Source organism: Sinohyriopsis cumingii, chromosome 11 (assembly GCF_028554795.1).
Source record: "Sinohyriopsis cumingii isolate HCF-2022 chromosome 11, ASM2855479v2, whole genome shotgun sequence".
Classification (NCBI taxonomy): domain Eukaryota; kingdom Metazoa; phylum Mollusca; class Bivalvia; order Unionida; family Unionidae; genus Sinohyriopsis; species Sinohyriopsis cumingii.
The window spans coordinates 103,902,740-103,919,112 of record NC_142971.1 but is presented as its reverse complement, the minus strand read 5'-3'; the positions used below and the strand labels follow the sequence as shown (position 1 = coordinate 103,919,112).

General features: G+C 41.3%; 1 protein-coding gene across 3 annotated transcripts in view; it reads left to right on the top strand.

Moving 5' to 3' along the window:
* Window positions 1-15,815: 15,815 nt before the first annotated feature.
* LOC149789195 (uncharacterized) overlaps window positions 15,816-16,373 on the top strand; it is a 58,851-nt gene continuing 58,293 nt past the window's right edge. For all 3 annotated transcript variants that reach the window (XM_089975351.1, XM_089975350.1, XM_089975349.1), the window contains exon 1: window positions 15,816-15,970. The gene's annotated coding sequence lies outside the window, so the exon portion shown is untranslated. The remainder of the gene's footprint in view (window positions 15,971-16,373) is intronic.

Below are 16,373 nucleotides of genomic sequence, written 5' to 3'. Positions count from 1 at the left end.
AACTCGGCTATGTTTTTCTTATACTTTACGTCTATGTAAAATGAATCAACGGCTACTCTAACCGCGGTGTCGGGAAATCTATTTATCATCGAGAATAAATTGATAGCGGCGTAACCCAGCATAGACGCCCTCAAATGTGGATATGCTGGGCTGTCTCCATCGCTGTAAGTAACAACTGTACCCAACCTTGTTCCATTGGACAAGAAAGCTGTTTTACAGTTCACGTATCTATTTTTCGCCACTGCGTCCTTGATTACGAAATCATATTCTGCGTCATCTATAATCAGCCGTGAGCAATATCGTTTGTAGTCGCAGTTTTTTCCACCTTGTGTGAACTTACCAATTATTCTTCTACCGAGATCTTTTGCCTCACGGTTTCGTTGGTTGAATATCTTTTTGGACCATTCGACGATATATTCCTCGTCGGCATCAATGTGTTTTTTGGACTCATCAATTATGCTATCTAGACGCTCCGGTTCTGGTAACCAGACTTCAGTCTGCGCTCGATATGATATAATCGCGTCACTGACAATCAACGAAACTAGCATTTTACAATCAATCATATACCGTAGCAGCGCTATTGGCAGCCACTTCTTTTCAGACATGTGTCTACCGATCCAAATATAGCAACAGCGATGGAGTCCTGCCGCGAATTCAAATGATACTATGCGAGCGAATCCGGTTAAATCAAAATCAGGCAGTGGTCCATTAATAGCAACACGAGTCATTTCATGTCTGGGGTGTCCAAATCGTTTAAAGTACTCAGCGGCGGATCCATACCCGAGAAAACTCGCTGGATAACAGGCAACCATATCAACGGAAATCATAGCGTCGCGGTTGTATTCAGTGTTCCATAGTCCACTGTGATAGTATTCCAAACAACTGGATTGTACATCCGGTAGAAATTCCTTGCGCGTTGGTCTCCACGCATTTTTCCTTGCTGCAACATGAGCTGCAACCGATGGAATCGTAAAACAATTTGTTAGCAGTTGTTCATCATGCTCTTCAAATTCCATGGCGGTTTTTTTCATCTTGTTGTGGAACGCTTCAGTGCGATATAATTCACCGTTTGGTCTTACAAACTGATCAAAGGTATCCGCATCGTTTCAGCGCTGCGAAGTAACCACACTGATACAGGGTCGTTTTTACACAAGCAGGCAATAGCATCAAATAGTTTCCTCTCCGCGAGAAAACCGCCCCCTCCCAGGAATTCCCCCGGGATATACTTTACTGTTCTATCCCGTGGAAATACTGTGATCGCGGACGTCCACGCGTGTTCGTTATGATCAATAATTTTGATTGGGGCTCCCTTTGATTTGTACTTTGATTCGTATAATACTTCACCGGTTATCGTTGTAACGGTTATTGGAAATCTCAACGACGTTTCTAATCTCGCTATGTCGCTGATGGTTGCTCCTCGCTCGCGCACTGTCTCCTCCCACTGGTTGATTTTGCTACGCCGTAGATCAGTCAATTTGTTTCCTCGACATGCATTTGTAAAATGCTCTATTATTCGTTCTGCTACACAATTTATCCCCGTTGACTGTTTCATTGGCGCTAGTTTTCCGATATCAGGTTTCTTATTTAACGGGTATATTCCATAAACAACTGTTGTTTCAGGATACTCTCGTTCATAGTATGGTCTGTCAATTCCGGTTAACAGCCCGGGCTTGGAGTCGCGGCTAACAATGACTGTTTTTTTGTCGCTGAGAACTGGTTCAAATTTATCACGTATGATCCAATTACCTGATTCCACCCGGACAATAAATTTTACTCTGAAGAAATACTTGCTGGAGCCAAGTTGTGATATTATCGTTGCTGCGCGTTTGTCGTTCATGGTAGCATCAACAACGCCATCAATTCGAAATGTTGACCAACTATGAGATGCACCATCACGCTTGAATTCATTGATACAATCACGGATTTTATTTAACAGGGTTTTATCGTTTATTAACGCTTTTGGTGCGTCCTTGAGGGCTCTATCGAGATTAAACTTAATATTTTTCCAGGGCTTAATTGCTGCTAATCTCTCGAACTCCTCCATATAATTAAAACAAGTATTTAAATAAAAGAATATAGTATAATGAATCACTGCAAATGGTTGATGATTGGGTCGACAACCCCGTGCAATAAATCATGTAGAGGTGAATTCTGCGGGTATCATTTACAAAGCGTTCGTAATGGTTCAAATGGCCCCCTCCCGTGCTTGGTTTGCCATGTTGGTGTAAGAGGAAAATCGCAGTTGTGTATCAATTGTGGCGGAAAGCGATACAGAGAGTTAAAACGCTATTACGACAAGCGAATAAAAAATGCCGTCATTGACCCCACCGCTGACTTCGTCAAGGACAAAATCATCAAAACTCCTCAAGACTACATTGAAAGGTTTATAATTAAACCAAATAATGAATTAGACAAGTAGTATTATTATACAAATGGACCAAGAATTTCAGCCGCATCCTGTGCTCGTTAATTACGAGGCATCTCGCGACGGCGTTGTTCGAAACCGCAGACTGAAGAGGCCGGTTGGATGGAAAAATAATCACGGGTATTTGATGTTTACTGCGGGAGGAAAAAGCTATTATGTTCACAGGATTGTATTTGAAGTATTTAACGGATTAATCGAGAATGGGTTTGTGATTGATCATATTAATAATAATAAGACTGATAATTCTCTTATAAACCTACAGTCCATTACTCAAAGTCAGAATACCAAAAAAGGCGGAACTGGTAAATACTCAAAGAAAGCAAAACCCGTAAAGTCATTTGATACAATAACACACGAAGAAAAAACTTTTCAGTCGATGAATGAAGCCAGTAGATATTTTGATATTTGTATACCCGCAGTACGATTTGTTGCAGAAAATATAACTAAAACAGCGATCTCAAAAAAGACCGGACACAGAATTCGATTTTCATATTATCTGAATGGGCATCAAGGGAGATAACTCGTTTTGTGATAGCGTCGCATGACAAGAGTTACGTCCCTTGAAGTCCAATTAATGTTACGATTAATTAATCATTTTACGATGAAAACTAATGAAATACACGCTGTTATCTAACAGCTGTATTCCTTTTTTTAATGTTTTATTCAAATATTTGGTTTCATTTAAATGCCGTGAAACACCATTAATAAGTATTCAAGGATTTAACGATTCAAGGGAATTCAAATTAACACACACCTTGTGACTGACGCCGCTGTATTAGTCACTTTATATATAAACCGACTCGTTATAAGCCTGGGGCTTTCGAAAGCCGATTCGATCAATCAAAACTAACCCACGCTCTTGACCCGGGCGTGTGGTTGTCTTTTGTTCACAATCATGCAACCGGGTTAATTTAATTGGGTTGCTTTTGATTGGTTGAATTGGCCGTAGAGTTCCGCCCCGCCGTTTTATGTTTGTGCTGTCTTGTGCCGTCCCATCATCCATCAATCATTTCATTGTAAATACATCCATCCTTAATTAAGTACATGTAGTGATGTCCCCCCAAGCATATCTTCTGGGCGGTCTACGATGACGTTTGTCACCCTAGGCCTCCCTCCCGGAGATGTATGTTTCGGGGTTCCCTTGGGCTCAGATGGATGCGAAGGCACCCAAGGGGTTCCAAGATGTGTTGTTGATGGATGTCCTTAATTAAGTAACCGATGGGCCTCTCTGACGTCATAGGGTTGCCAAACGGGTCTTTTATGTATGTGCCGTCCAATCATAATACTCTCTGTTAACACGAAGATGCGGTGGCAACTTTATGTTATACGAGTCCATAATCACGCATTTATTTCTCTAGGCAGTAAAGATGTTAACAGCACCTTTATGTGTTCATTTTGTAAAACATTTTTTTTATATTAGAAACAAGATGTTTATAAGAATATGAATATCGAAGACATCAATAATATATTAACTGAGATTTCAAAATTAAAAAATCAAGGAATTGAATTATCCGATGGTCTCAACAGCGAAAGAATATTATCCGATTATGAAATTATTAACGAACAATCGAAACGGGGGCGTTTTACCCTGGCCCGCGAGTACGCTTTTATAAAACGATTACAACATACGATTAATGAAAACCTGTACCGCAATGACGTAAATGCATTCATTGGACTATTCACTGCCGTTGAAACAGTACGAAAAAAACTTGGACGTGTTTATGAACGACGCCGGGAGATTTCTAGTAAGATTAAAAACATTAGAAGGATTATAGACGAAACCCCCGTGGAGCCCCCAGCGTAACGGAAGTGGCGCATCGTTGTATACATTTTTTTCCCCCCCGATAGGTCGTGGTAACGATAAGACGATTGCGTCTGACGCGACAGATTCCTGCCACAGGGAAATTAGAAATTGCGGAGCAATTTGCAATAATGGTAGGTGAGTCACTTGCTACTCGGCTAGCCAGAGAGCGGCTAGCAGCGCTTAAAAAGTTCATACCGTTACGAGACAGGGTCCGAAAACAACTTCAAACGCGGCAACAACTACAAACTGATTTTGCTGTTGGAAGCGAACAACTCTTTGCCCCGGTAAAAAGCGCAACTGTGCCCGTCCTCGGTGCGCTTGAAAAGATAGCGGCTCAGACCGAACAAACAAAAAAGTCTCTGGAAACACTTCCTGCGAAAATAGCGGTTGCTACAACACACCAACGGAGGGAGAGGCCGCCACCACCACTCGCTATAACCGACCCACAAGAACCTTATGTTACAATGGCCGATGAAGAAGAACTAGGTGCTATTGCAAGAGAACCAGAAGAAGAAATACCGGAAGAAATACCGGAAGAAAAAAAGAAAGGGGAGAATATACCCCGTAATGTATTTACAAAGTCCGCAATAGATAAAATTAGAGCCTTCGACAGCGATGAAGAATTAGTTAATTTTACTGTTGCAAACCTTAATAAGAACCTTCGAGAGACGTATGTCAATAGCGGTTACGAGGAAAGTGTAAATTCGACGGAAAAATGGGCAAAAATGGTGTATTTAGCAAGTAGATATAAAGATACAACACTACGTGGTGATGCCGATCGCAAAGCATTCCTCGATAAGGTTAAAAGTAAGAAACCAAAAAAAGGAAAAGGATACAGCGGTGTGGTTGAAAACGCTAGTGTTACTTGTCCTGGTAATGTTCTCAGTGATATATCACGGCTAGAAGTACTAATCGGAGGAAAACGAGCCGGAAATAACTCTCCGGAAATAATCAATGAGGCCGCTGATATTTGCAGGCGGTTATTTGCAGGCGGTATCATGGACATTAATGTATATCGAACGCTCATAGACGAACTCGTGGACGGTTTTGATGACCACGGTCATTACAGCGATTGATCAATCACTGGTGATCAATCACTAATTGGAAAACACTGGTGTTTTTATAATAAAGATGATTATACACTACAACCATGATAAACCAGTCAGCGTCTACGTGGTAAACTCACGATTGCCTGTATACCGCGCGTGGTACGGAGACGGTCTCGGTAGCACCATTGCGGGGTTATTTACAAGAATGGCCCCAAAAGTGGCGCCGTTAGCTAAACAATTATCGATGAAGGCCATTGATGTCATTCGTGATAAGGGAATCAGCGCTATTGGAGATGTTGCCGGAAGGGCGTTTTCTGCAGCAAAGGACAAACTAATGTCGTTGGTGAGAAGAAAAAAAACAAACACCGCTGCGTTCTACGACAGCAATGCCTGCAAATGTCAGTAAAGTAATAAATAACGCGGTGGAAAAAAAAACTAGCGTCGATGGCAAAGCCATCCACCGAGTCATTGGCTTCGCCGCTGGCGACTCCGTCATTGGCGGCAACCCCGTCGTCGTTGATGGCGGAGCCATCCACCGATGCGGCAACCAACGCGCTCATGAACGCGATAGCGGGAAGTGGTCTTAAACAAAATTCAAAGAATTTACGACAAAGACGACGTTGATGAATTGCAAAGCAATTTCAATTGAAAACATCAACATGATAAATAATAAAATGTTTGCGCGAACCGCTGATCCCGCGTTTGATATGGACGCCCCAGTGCGCAGGGATGATTCTGTCCGTGATTATCAATTTTATTCCTATCAACCACCACAAGCCGACCTACGATCGCGAATTGAACTTCAAGTCCAAGATACCAGTAGATACTTTTTGCCGTGTGAAGCGTTTATCGAAATCGAAGGGGAACTTGTAACAAATGCTGCCGATAATGCACCGTACGCAGATGACCCTCGTGTTCGAGTTGGTTTCGTCAACAACGGCATCATGGCGTTATTTGAGAGCGCAAGATATCTTATTGACGGGCGAGAAATTGAATCAATAGAACGCGAGGTTGATGTTGCAACGACGATAATTGGGTTAGCAAGATACTCGGATGATTATACAAGATCGGCGGGCCCATCTATGATGTTCGCAAAGGACACCACTAATAACGCTGATCACATTCAGTACATTAACTTGCTGACGGCAAGAGATAACGCAGTTGACCCACAGGCTGAAGCAGCCAACCCAGACCGCAGAGTAAGACCAGGCGCTGATTTCACTATTATAAGAAGTGTTAACAGTGATTTCAATCTAGGATTCGCAACACGATTAGGGATGTTGCAAGGACAACGCCGACGTTTTTCATGCGCGATTCCGCTCCATCACATATTCGGATTTTGTAGAAACGTCAGAAAAGTTATCTATGGGGCCAAGCATACAATCGCGCTAACGCGAAGGGGCGATGATAACAATGCAATATGGCGTGCTACTGGCGTCACTAACGGTAAAGTCGTTTTAACTAAAATAGCATTGTGGATGCCGGTGTTGACTCCATCAGTTACCACGGAAGCACGATTGTTATCATTTATGGAACAGGGGGGAAAATCGTTGTTGAGTTGGCTAGCGGTAACAACTGATGCTAAAGAGGATAATGTCGCTGATACATTTACATGGCACTTGGCATCAAAACAGGGTGTTTCGGCCCCACGTCATATTTTTATAGCGCTACAGAATAGGAATCGATTGGGTAATCAAGAACGCAGCCATATGATATTTGATCGATTAGGAGTCAGGGAGGTTTCGCTGAGAATAAACGGACAACAGGAACCATCCGAGGATATACAGCTTAATTACGACAACAACCATGTCGCACGTGTGTACCATCGATTGCTGTCATATATGGGTCGTGATCAAAACGTTGACACCGGTTTGCAAATATCACAACTTGATTTTAAAAACCTGTATCCGATTTATTACTTTTCGTTGGAACATCTTGATTTAACGAGACAATCCATCGTTGATATACACTTCCGAGCTCGTATAGACCCGGGTGGTGTTGATTATAGAGCAGTTGCTGTCATTCTCAGCGATAAATCAATGCTGTTGGAAGGTGTTGGTGGACGAATGAGAATCGTTGATGCGCCAGTGGAAAACATGTAATTGAAAACACAAACGCGTTTACAATAAAAATGTCGTATAGTGTTGTCGGTGTAGAGTTGACCGATGGTCAAGTCAAGAAATTACGATCAAAGTCGGCTAAACAATGCGGGACCACAATAACGCTGAAGCCGTCACAGATGGCAGGTGGTAATCATAAGATATCGTTGACGGCGCGTCAAATAAAACATTTCAATGATGCAATGAAGAATAAAAAGGGTGTTCAAATAACTTTCTCAGCCTCAGCAATCAAAAACATGGAAAAGACCGGTGGGATATTTCCGTTGTTAGCTGCAATTCCGGCGTTGATTGCCGCGGCCGCACAAGCAGTGGCTAAGGCGGCGGCGTTGGGGCCGTTGGTACCGGGCGGGAATGGCATTGAAGAAGGCAACCGGGAAAGGCTATAAAAAAAAGAAACGAGGACGACCCGTAGCCGGAAAGGGTCTAAGACTACCGGGAACCCCGTATTCATGGTACTCGGGGAAGGGTCTAAGACTACCGGGAACCGTTTATTAACGCAAGAGTCTATGGTTGAGGAGTCAATGACTCCTATGTCCAATTTTGATTTAATAGATGCCGCAAACGCGTTAGCGATAAAAAACTTCAGAGGTGTTTTTATGAGGGATCAATTACCGACAAAACCAAGGAATATTGAAACCGGTATAATTAACCTCGATAAATCCTCCGGAGCGGGAACTCATTGGGTTGCATACGCGATTGATCCGCGTGCGATCGTCTATTTTGATTCATACGGGTTAGCCCCGCCGATCGAATTCATGCGGTATATCCGGGCGTGTTCAGCCCCGGTTTTTTATTCAACGCTGCCAACACAGCAATTAAGTGACCCACCGATATGTGGCCGTGAGGTATTGAACGTACTCGCGGCGATTTCATCATCGTGGAAACCACCTCATGTGGTTGTAAACGAATACACTAGTGGGAAATTTAGAGACAATTACATTAGATAATAATGATTGATATCTGGGGACGACCGGTTTCGGCGCTGAAAGAATCCACGGAAACGCTCGCCACCGACGACATAAAAAAACTAATCGAGGATGAGATCGCTGATACGTTAAATCTAACCAGTGTTGACCCGGGCGAAATAGTTGTATTTCAAGACCGCCAGGGTAAATTAAAATCCAGTAATGTGTCGCTGGATGACGTTTTAATACGACAGCGTGATGCCGCCGAGGACACTATCGCGTTGTATACCAGCGACGGACGACTCAAACCGGGTGAACATCTATCGACGATAACGGATAGGGTAACATTAATCCAAGACGGTTTTATAAGGTTAGATAGATCGGTGACCGAACTTGAAGCGGAGGTGAATAAATTCGCCGAGGTGGAAAAGTCTGTCACAGGTATGCAACTCACTACCGCTAGTTTTTTTGGGACCCCGACGGTAACCGAACCGAATATTGCAACAATAAAAAATACTATTTCGGAGTTTACAACGCTGTCGGGCCAATTTTACGCGTTACGAAAAAATGTTAACAGGATCGATGACAACTTTGATAAATTCTTTGGTAAAAAAAATACCAAGTTGGATGAAATTACAACAACTATAAACGATATCACTGCGTATGGACAGGAAATAAGAACAATCAAAATTGATGTTGCAGCGAACAAAGGGAATATAGACGCGCATGGACGGAGAATAGAAACAATCGGCGTTAGTGTTGCATCGATCATAAATAATGTAGACGCGCATAGACGGAGAATAGAAACAATCGGCGTTAGTGTTGCATCGATCATAAATAATGTAGACGCGCATACAGGGGAAATAAGAACGATCAAAACTGATGTTGCAGCAAACAAAGGGAATATAGACGCGCATACAGGGGAAATAAGAACGATCAAAACTGATGTTGCAGTAAACAAAGTGAATATAGACGCGCATACAGGGGAAATAAGAATAATCAAAACTGATGTTGCAGCGATCAAGAATAGTGTAGACGTGTATGAACGGGAAATAAAAGCAGTCGACAATAATATTACAGCGATCAGGACTAATATAGACGTGCACGAACGGAAAATAAAAGCAGTCGACAATGAGGTTACAGCGATCAGGACTAATATAGACGTGCACGAACGGAAAATAAGAACAGTCGACAATGATATTGCAGATATCAGAGACAGACTACCGGAGGTGACAAGGCGATTTGAAAAAATAAAAATCCCTCATGAAAACACCACCAACTCGGTATACACAATTCGGTATGGATCATTCGCTTGGACATCTTCTACACAGAATACAGTAAGTATTACCGCAACTGTTAAGGGCATTTATCGATTGACACTGGTTTCAATGATGCAGTTTAATATATCATCGTCGAGTTCATCCGGGTTTAACAATACAATATCAACAATTATAGACAAGGACGCAACTGAACTGTTTACAATTAGAGCCGTTGATAGAAATTTAACCAGGGCAAACATTACATGGTATGTGGAATTTGTAGTGGATCTAAGTAATTAAAACACTAGCTCTTTTAAAATAAAAATGACCACCAAGGTAATTGAATCAGAGGTATCACCGACGTCACATCAATATCGATTCGATACCGTAAAAGAATTCTCCGCGAATTTGAAAACGCTTTCCGAACAATACCGTGTAAAAATAAAAAAATACCGTCGAAAAATAACCGCCATCGACGCGGCCGTGTACTCGGTGTCCGGTATAGTAGCCGGTACCGGTGTTATTTTATCCACGGTGACCATGATGGCCCCGATCGCTGTTCCAATCGCTATCTCCGCGGCGACAACAATTGCTGGAGTCGCCAACGCAATCACTAGAAAGATATCATCGTGTTCTCAGAAAAAACTCAACGAGTATACAGTAAAAAATCAATAGTATCCGACGCGTACTTGAAATTATCCGGGTTGATCTCGTTGGCGATAGATAACTCGTTTGTATCCGATGTTGAATTCTCCACGATGGTCCAGTTGTATGACTCCGCGATGTCAAAAATCGAGGACTCTCAACTGGAAGCTGGAAACCACGTCGCTGAAACCACTTCAATGGGCTTAAAACATTCTCCTGAAAACAAGCAGGTTGTTAATATTCGGTGTTGAAATTGAACATTAAAAACAGCGAATAATAATAATGTCGCTGAACCCCGAAGGGTTTCAATTACTTCAACGGATCGCGGAGAATACCACTCCGGTACAAACAAGTATGATATCGATAACGTCAACGAAACCCGAATTCAGTGTGAACTTCCCATCATCGGTTCCAGTGAAGGAAATAGCGCTGGCAAAATTGCGAGTATATCACAGTTGGCCTAATATCCGAGCGGACGCATTTAACGGACAACAACCTAATAACTCGCTGGTTTTTGCATGGACAAATAAACCCGATGGGACCCCAGACTGGAAGGAGGTTACAATACCAACTGGGTCATACCAAGTAGAACAAATCAATAAAGAATTTCAGCGCAGGATAAAATCGATCACAGGAAAAGAATCAAAAATCGCTATTACGGTTCATGAACCGACGTTATCGTCGACGATTGAAATAAGCACACCGGAGTATATGGTTGATATTTATAACAGTTCAATAAGAACCATACTAGGATGGCCCAAGAATCCACCTCATGGAATCGCCGCGGACTTGCACACGAATGCGCAATCGTATCATGAAATTAATCCCGGGTATCGAGATGATTGGTCTATTATAAAAAACACGTTATTACCCAGCAGATTTATATTTCAAAACAGGAATACCATGCAATGGTATTTTCCGTATAAGGAAACTCCTGAATCGTCCGCCGTGGTCACAGTTAATTTAAATGATATCGCTAGTGCTTTTATCGAAATTAATCGTAATTACCAATTGCAACTAGAACAGCTACGGAAAACAAAAGCACGAAAACACGTTGAGGTGTTAAATCAACTTATATCAGACATGGAATATATTAATGAGCGAATCGTTAAAACAATATCTGCTAACAGCGATAATAATAAACAAAAATTCCTAACCGAGTATAATATCACAGAAGCCGATTTACCCGATTTCAAGTTTCCAGGATACAACGCGCCAGAACTAAGAAAATCTCTTAATGATTCTCTCGGTCCATCAACTATCCTCAGACACGATAACGGAGAGGGTGGTAGGCATATTGCTCCATACAACGTAAATATCGCATCGGTAATAGCAATCAATCTAGTGTGTGATGTTATCGAAGGGAGTTACCAGGTGGATACCAAGCAATCAAATCAGGCTCAACAGGGGTATATCCTTTATTCATTCTCACCAACAGCCCCTCCGGAATTTTAATCGTTGAGAGTCCAATTAATCCGGTCTATACGCGATGCCATAATCGGTTTTTAACGAGAATTAATTTTAGACTTACCGATCAGTCAAATAACCTAATTGATCTACAAGAGGAGGAGTTAGTGATCACTCTGTTTGTAAGATCATAAAGATTTTCATTGTAACCTCTTAGCAGCAGAGGGGGCGATGACATCGACGCGGCCGTCGTTATGTTTACCAGACGCTGACAACGCTGGGATCGCTGAGTGCAGAAAGTATCAATTAAACCAAATGACGTTCGATTTACCCCCCCCCCCCCCCCCGACGACGACGTCGTTTTTTTTTTACCGGGCGCTGACGACACCGGATCCGCTGAGTGCAGAAAAGTATTAATTAAGCCAAATGACGATTGGACAAAATGTCCGATTCGCCCCCTCTGCTGCTAGCATTGGTAAGTGGGAAGTATATTTATTCTGATGTAAACCAAAAAAAGAAAAGAATTTTTTAAAGCAAATTATTGCCAGCCCATAGTGGCGACTGATGGACCCTCTGGCCTTGAAATTTAACTGTTCAATACGAATAAGAGACGTCTAGCGGTCGAGTGTGAATGACAAAGTTAACGTTCCTATGACTGCATGTCCCACTTTGACTCGAGCTACACTAAAGTTTCGTCCGCCTCTAATGCGGGAGGTAGAAGGTTCGAACACTGGCCGAGTCATACCAAAGACTTATAAAAATATGTTACTTACATCTGCCTGGATAGGCGCTAAGCTTTAAGAAGTTAGTGGTAAGACTGGTTGACCTGGTGTCAGGATAATATGATTGAGTGCATGATGCTAAGTGTCTGTGGCATTATGTCCCAATACTAGACATCGCTATAAACTTCAACACTGCAGACATAGTAGCGATATGACTGAAATATTGTTAAAGCTAGGTTACTAATCCAAATCACACACACACACGCACACACACACACACACACACACACACGTTTTACCTGTAAATTTCTATGCTCAGAATTCAAACAAAAACTCGACGTTAGCTTTGAAAGGCAGCTTGAGAATCTATCATTGGATACATACATACATACATACATACATACATACATACATACATACATACATACATACATACATACATACATACGTACGTACGTGCGTGCGCGCGCGCACATGCATACATACATACATACATACATACATACATACATTATATCCTTGAGAGCAGTTTTGTTCTTTAGGATTATAAGCCCATTTTTATTTCTGGATTTCAGAGAGAGAGAGAGAGAGAAGAGAGATCTTTGACTAAGTTATACATGTACGGTGTATTGCTGTCGTTCTTTGATAATGATGTGCACTGACAGTCGTGTCTGAATAAGCTGAATACAACTTCCTGCATATCACATTAAACACAAGCCAATAATTTGTTTTGTAAAATAGGTGTTGCATATTTATAAAACGCTCCTTAACACGCTTCCCACGCTAAAGGAATGTATTTGAACGTGTATACATACCGATATATCTCTGAAGACTGTAAAATTTATTCGCTTTTACTAATATGCAGGTAACATTTAAGTGCATAAATATGCATTTATATGTATGTATATATGTATGTATGCACACATGCATGTATGTATGTATGTATGTATGTATGTATGTTGTGCGTACGTATGTCTCTCTATGTACTTGTGCGAACATAAGGATTTAGGTACGAAGAAGCCATAGGCGGTAAGGTGGGATGATCTTTACGGCCGCAGATACCACTCTACCTGAGAAAATTGAAAACCATAAATAGATGATCGTTAAGCATTGCTATTGACGGTACAGTTTATCAAGTTTGATCGGGGTGGATCTCAGCCTGATTAAAACAAGATCTCGACTATCCTAGGTGAAGGACATCAATGATCTAATATTAATTAGATTGGGGTTGATCTGATGTCTGAGCAAGCTTGTTGTTGTAGAAATGTTCACTACTGGATCTCACTGGAGTTTGCTTCGTGGACTTATCTCAGGAGATATTCTTTGTCCACATCCTCGTCGTAATAATCAACATTGTCTTCATTGTTATCATTATCATCCCTTCGCCGAAAAAAAATCTCCAGTCTGTATTTGACACCTTAATAATTTTTACAAACTTAGTATCAACATTGTCAGACGCATAGGTGAATACAAAAAGTTTGACAAGAAATTAAATGATACATTTCAAAGCAGTTATTTTAATGATTTGTTGATCTTGCAATCAATCTTGATATGAGAAAAATTCGTTCATGATTTTATGACTAGCATTCGCATTGAATATTTTTTAACCGCTTTTCATTGTTGTTCGCTACGCGACGAGAGGAATGCCTTTCTTTCTATACTTGCGTATGAGGGAAAATGGCTTAGCTACTCTCCTGGCCGCATCAGTTATCATATTCTTGTGGATCTTGTGGATGAAATGTTTAATTATAGAAATAAAGTCAGTTGCTGTTTTCTTCCAGATGATTTTTTCATTCAACTTTAAATCTGAAGCAACCAGCTTCTCATCGAGATGGCCTCGTTTTAATGACTCGTAATAAGCCGAATATACGCCAATATTATATCATGACTTACTCCGCGTTTATTCCCACATTTCAGCTAATTTCAATTACCGACATAATTCTGAAACAACGCTACATTTGCATTCGAAAAATTATAATAAAAGAGAAACTACCACTACTTTTCAAGATTGTGCTGTATTGAAAATTACCGAGGTTAACAAATTTACAAGAAAATGGTGTTTTAACCGATCAGTTTTACGTTTACTTCAGGAAAAAAAGATTGTTTTGGTCTGGTGTGGAGCTTTACCGCACATCAATACAATTAGGTGATTTAGTACCGAGGAGTAAAGTGCCTTGCCCAAGGAAACAATACGGTAGCTGACCCTGGCTGGTCCTTTTGTAGGCGAGTCGTGAGTCCGAGCACGCTAGTCAGTGAGCTGCCGCAGTTCCCAAGCAGTGATTGTACCAAGATGGGTACTTCAGAAAACAGATTGTACCAGGATGGGTTCGCATAATTTTGTAATCCTATCCAAATAACCTTTCGTATTCAGAAGAAATATCGAGCATTAGAAAATATTTTGTCCCTTGTACAGAACAGTTTTTAGTCTAGTACTTTAAGTGATCTCTTATTCTGCCGGGGTGAAAAGTCTTTCTTGAAAGGATCAAGTTTGGGACCTTTTGTACTACCGTATATACTCACCAATAAGTGTCCAACTGCAAGCTACGCTGACAAAGATCATCCGTCGCATAATGCAACGGCAGCTCTGGGTCTGTGTAGTTTGTTAGGAGTAATCAGTAGAAGAAACAACATGAATCCTGATCTGCGGGCCCGTTATGTTACGGCAGATCAGGATCTTTGTTGTTTGCAGTTATATTCGATGTATAAGTGAGTTCATACGGTAACCAAACCGTGTTAAGTAAGGTTATTATTGGTGTGGAGTTTTCTTTAATTTTATTTATCCACCTTAATTTATATTAACTAATTCAAGACACTTGTGTTGATTATGAAAGTATACTGACATGAATTTTGATGCGCTTTGAGGAAAAAATCGAGTTTTTCTCTGAATGAAATGAGACGCTCCTAGCACGGGAAAAAACAAACAAACAGTGGATGATAATGACATTGTAAAAAGAACCATCTATATCACTATTCATTCTAATAGCATTTCTTGACCGACTGTTACATAAGTGTGGTTCGCACGCCCTCGCGCGCGCACACACCACACACAGGGCCGGCGCTACCATATAGGCAAACTAGGTAGCTGCCTAGGGCGCTGATTTCAGGGGGCGCATATTTAAAAAAAAATTATTGTTTATAAATTTTGAAATTGATATTTTCCGGGGGGGGGGCCATAATCTAACTTTGCCTAGGGCGCCAGATAGTCTGGCTGGGTCTGGCGCCGGCCCTGACCACACACACACACACACATTGTAGAAGTTCAAAATTTGTCGTCCAGTGTTTATCCCTGTAAATTTTTCATGATATACTTAACAGTCCTTCGTCAACCACTGTGATTATTTTTTTTGTACACAGATTAAATCAACAAGTTGATTATCTAATGTGTGTTTGTTTATAAATGTTTTCAAGCATTGAAGGGTGTGACTGTCATTCTATTCTAAATCTGTACACGGCCTAGTTTATCTGATGTATACAAGGCGTTTCTTTGGTGCATTGATTGGGGTCGTCAAATCAGTTCTAACGTTTTACGCTTCCTAGTTCACCACAAAATGTACGAGGGGTCGTACCGCACAGTTTACATCTATGCACGTGATGGCAAAGGGATTGAGAAAACCTGCACTAACTTCAACTAAAGGTAAACACGACATTGTCAGACTTCAGTATTTAATATTTCTTAAAGTTGAATACCACACTCTATTTCACTGTAATATACATACATGAATGAGTTAACATTAACGTGAAAGGTTTGCATTACTTGTATATACGTTAGGATCTATTTAGACCGGGGCCCCAGGTATCCAAATTTGCTGAGGCGCTCACCATTACAAATCACTCAGCTCGATCAACGTGGGTAAAGAGAAAGCTTGCTAGTAGCTTCCCGTGGGAGGGTGGTTCTACCCGGGTTCTTCCTCCACCATATATTTAGACCAATGCATTCCGTGTGTCTAACTCGCTACAGGTTTAATTTCGTTTAACTGCCTACATGTATGTCACTTCTATTTTCACTGAGACGATCATGTGCATTATTTGTCTGTTTG